Source organism: Dipodomys spectabilis, unplaced genomic scaffold, assembly GCF_019054845.1.
Source record: "Dipodomys spectabilis isolate Male_0828 unplaced genomic scaffold, ASM1905484v1 ptg000391l, whole genome shotgun sequence".
Taxonomy (NCBI): domain Eukaryota; kingdom Metazoa; phylum Chordata; class Mammalia; order Rodentia; family Heteromyidae; genus Dipodomys; species Dipodomys spectabilis.
In genome coordinates this window covers 639,906-644,436 of record NW_024871068.1, presented here as the reverse complement: position 1 = coordinate 644,436, position 4,531 = coordinate 639,906, and the positions used below count along the sequence as shown (strand labels likewise).

The 4,531-nt window shown below is 34.2% G+C and overlaps 1 non-coding gene across 1 annotated transcript; it reads left to right on the top strand.

Annotated features, from left to right (window-relative positions):
• Nucleotides 1-250: 250 nt before the first annotated feature.
• On the top strand, nucleotides 251-357 carry LOC122096810. The gene has a single exon (XR_006145404.1). It is a non-coding gene; the product is annotated as a U6 spliceosomal RNA (small nuclear RNA).
• The last annotated feature ends 4,174 nt before the right edge of the window (nucleotides 358-4,531 follow it).

The window sequence follows — 4,531 nt, the reverse complement described above, 5'->3', positions numbered from 1 at the left end:
CTCTGGCTCTGATTACCCAGTGAAGAAAGCCACTCCTATGGCTGGCGCCCGAGCTGGGTGACTTTTCTCTGGGTGGAGCTGAGTCTGGCAGGTCAGCTTAGGTTCTTGTGACCTGCTAAATGACTCCAATTTTCTTCCAAAGCTTAAGTTGGAGCTAGCAGCTCCATCGAGCATTGTCAGTATCCAAGATGGAGATCTCCAGTACTGGAGAGTGAGAGAAGGCCTTCCCTCCTCTGCTCCCTGAGAAGCAGTGAGGAAGCATCATATACACTAAATTTGGAATGATACCGAGAAGATTAACATGGCCCCTGCTTAAGGATGACAGGCAAACTCCTGTCATTCCATCGCCTAATTTGTTAGGAAATGGAAAGGCTTCGGAAATAGATTATGAAGTGTAGTAAGCCAAGTCCAAATAAACATAGGTCCCATGGTTTCCCTAATTTTCAATAACTAATATATGTCTGGGATAAGCAGAAAAGGTCAAAAGCTATGAGCATATGACCAGATAAGATTATGTTAAGGGAAATGAACCGAAGTTAGTGACACAAGTGGATTTTTCTTTCTTGCTATTGTTTCTCACATACTTATAACATACAGTGTGGTTTTTTTTGTTTTGTTTTGTTTTTTTTGCTTCTTTATATGTTCCGACCCCATGTTATAACACCTGTTTTCACTGTATTTGAAGTTGGTGCGCCTACATCTTGTCTATAGTCTCTTCTAATTTGTGGATGGGAAGAAGAAAAAGAAAATGCTTAAATAGGGATACAGGTTCACTGATTGTAACAATGAGATGCACAAGACACTATGTTGTAAAATAAACTTTACAATTGAGGCAGGGGAAGGGAGGAGGTGAGTGGACTTGTGGAGGTGGAAGGGAAGGGATAGTAGGGGAATAATAAAGGAGGAGTTAACAATGCTTGTTAGGAAATATACTCATTGCCTTGCTCGTGTAACTGTGACCCTTCTGTACAGCATTTTTGCAATGAAAACATATAAAAATGTTCTGAGATAGAAGAGTTTATTTCCTTTATTTCACTCATAATATCGTTAAGAAATTAATGAAAAACACTGATATGAAGGTATTTTGAACAAATTTTGAATAAAGTGTGCCCACACACTTGCATGTGTGTTGGCATGCTCAGAGCTTGAAATCAGGGCTTCAAGGTCTTGCTATTACTTTTCGCTCTATTAGTGAGCTACTAAATGAGCTACATCTCCATTCCTGGCCCTTTGCTAGTTCATTAAAATTTTTGAAAAATAATCTTATGAATTTATTTTGCCCTGATAGGCATCCAAATGTTATCCACAGATCTTAGGCTCCTGAGTAGTTATCCCCAGTAGTAGGATTACAGGCCTTATAAACCAGCAAAAGGCTTTCAGAATAATGTATAAAGTAGAAGAAAATTTACTTCACAGGGGCCTGTTTTATCATCTCCTACTTTTAAAACATTTTGGATTGATTATATGTGAATTTATTTCGTTTTGGAATTGTTAAAAGACAGTAAGTGTTGATATTTAAAAGTTTTAGTACATTTTAAAAAGGATACTGGAACTGTGGAACAGAAGAAATATGCTTCTCTTTGTACCTCAATTTATAAGCTCAGTTCTGTGCATGATAACCCAATGTCACCAAGACATTGTATACTATTATTTCTTGGACAATATGAATATTGAATTGAGAGTGTCATAGAATGAAGAGATTTTATCTACCGTTTGTGTATTGCTGAAAGACTTTTGGAAACTTTGACTCATTTTCTTCCTCACTCACTGTGTCTTTGGGCCATACACTTACTGCCTTTAATTACAATTTTTTCCAACACTAAAATGGTAATAACATTAGCATTATAGCAAATGTTATCTTAAGAATTAAAGGAAATAACACTTGCGAAATACTTAATATAAACTTGTATGGATGAGTTTGAGTTTAGCCAGCAGTCTTTTTTAAATACTAAATAAAATGTGATAAGTAGTACAGAAACCATTACATGTAGTGAGCAACCAGAACTAATATCTATTGACCATGCTCTGCTTCCAAGCAAGCCAGTTGGATAACTTCTCATGCTGTAAATCAAACTGGTTATCTTATGTCTTGTTAGAGTAAAAATACCAGAGACAGAACGATGAAGTTATCATGTAGACTGAGATGAAATCCATACGAAAATGTGTAAAACTGATAAAACATAAAAGTATCTGACCAGTATAATGTGTTTTACAACTTTTAAGTTACATCACAAAGATAAAGAAGACCTAGAAGAATGAATTCTTTTTCTGTTGTCCTATCATAGGTCCTTAGATGGATGAACTCTTACTCATTCTTATACAGGCATGATCTGATGAGAGGAACTGTATTTTTTGTTTGCTTCCTTCTATTTATTCTTCAGTTTGAAATTTGAACCATTGGGACTGAAAGAAACCAAGGGAAATTAGACAAACAGGCTTTGGAAAGAACAATCAATGTAAAATATATGAATTACAGCCTTGTAAAAGGTCTAACTAAAATTGAGTTATATAGTCACAAGTGTAAACAGAAAATGATTTAAGCAATACCATCTTATTGAAAATTGAAAAATGTTATGAGTTGCTACATTTTTTTTCTTTTCTACCTTCAATTAATTATTGATCTGGTTTAAAGAGCTTAAAGATGAGATTAACAAGGAAATGGATTAAAAATGGACAAAAGGTCTGAATAGACATGTTCTCCATAAAGCCCTGAAAATCGCCTGTGGGTTTACAAAGTTGTGTTTAATACAACTTCTATGCTGGCTTAATGCTTTTTGAGTAGAAGTCATTCGAGAAATATAATTCAAAATTACTATGATACTACTTCATAACTATTATAACTCATAAAAAAATCAATGGAACCAGTTGTGGTGGTAAAGGCTTGTAATTCCAAGCATTTAGGAGGTTGGATTTAAGTCTAAGGCCAGTTTGGGTTACTGCAGATAGTATAAACCTGCCTTTTATTACCTTTGAACAAAAGGTAATAATGTTGGTGAGTGGGGAGAAAAGGAAATTTTCTACACTCTTAGTTAGTATTCTCATTGTAGAAACTAGTATGCAGGTTTCTAAAGAAATCCAAAGTTGAAATATCATCTGACCCACCAATCATGTGATTATTTCTCACTGGGTAATTCGTAAATATATCTATAGTTCATTCTTATTCACAACAGCCAAGATATAAGTCAGAGTTCAGTGTTCAACTACAGACTAATAAAGCAAATGTGATACATGCACAAATATCATCATCTGTTTCATCCTTAAAATAGCAAGAGACTTTCCCATTTGCCACAACTTACAATGACCTGAAAGTTGTATTGTAAATGAAGAAAAATGTTGTGTTCTGATCTTTGTAAACACACACACACACACACACACACACACACACACACACACACCTCAAACATTAAGGCGGAATTTTTTTTAATAAATTAAAGCAAAGTGTAACTTCTGGGGCATTCAGTTCACAATGTAGAAGATAGTGGATATACAGTATGACCAGGTATAGAGTTGTAATGTACAACATGAGGATACAGGGGACAACACTGGCCTTACATAGGAATGAAACTAAGTAAGTAGGAGTTGTTCTTCTTAGGGGAGCATTATTGTGTACATCAAGTATAATCTTAGTAGATGAGCAAAATAACTCAATAGCTATGTACATATGACCGTATAAGATGATTCTAAATGAAATGAACTCCAAGATATGTTCTTTGTTGTTGTTATTCTTAATGTACTACATGATTTATTTTTATCTTTTTTGTGTTTTCCCCACCTATGGGTTATCCCCGATAGTCACTGTATTTGATTTTGATACATTGGGTATTGTAAATATGTTGATCTAAACTGGGGAAGGGAAAGGGAAAAAACAAAATGGTGAGACAAAGGACAAAGGGGGAACCGCTGCAACAGTGATACTCACAAGACAATATTTTGGAAATAATCTTGGGAGGTGCATTGGGAGCGAAGAGGGAGAAAAATGAGGGAAGGGGAAACAAGTTAGAAAAGAAATAAATGCATTACCTTACTTATGTAACTATACCTCCTCTGTACACTACCTTGAAAATAAAATTTAAATAAAAAATAAAATATATGGGAGTAGCAATACAGTCGATGGGACTAGGGGAAATTCTGTACTACAAAAAGAAGAGTAGAACAACTGTGGAGAGCAGCAATTTAACATAGGAAGTAATAAACTAGCATACAGATTTTCAGCCTTATGTCAGTCACTAGAAAGGGAAAACAAAATGCATAATCAGCAAAATAATAGAGATAAAATAGAAAATTAAACAATTGAGGTGAAGAGATGACTTGGACCAAGAATAACAAATGACACAGTTAGGAAACAATAACAAGATGGTAAGTTTAATAAATATTAAATTAATTCTATTAAATGTAGTTTACATCACAATTTGTTAGAATGATAATTCACATCAGAGTTTAGTAGTACATAATTTTAATAATATATTAGTTATTATTGATTACTTCATATTGAATGTTTAATATATAATTTTAATTTCTGCCAGGTATAAAA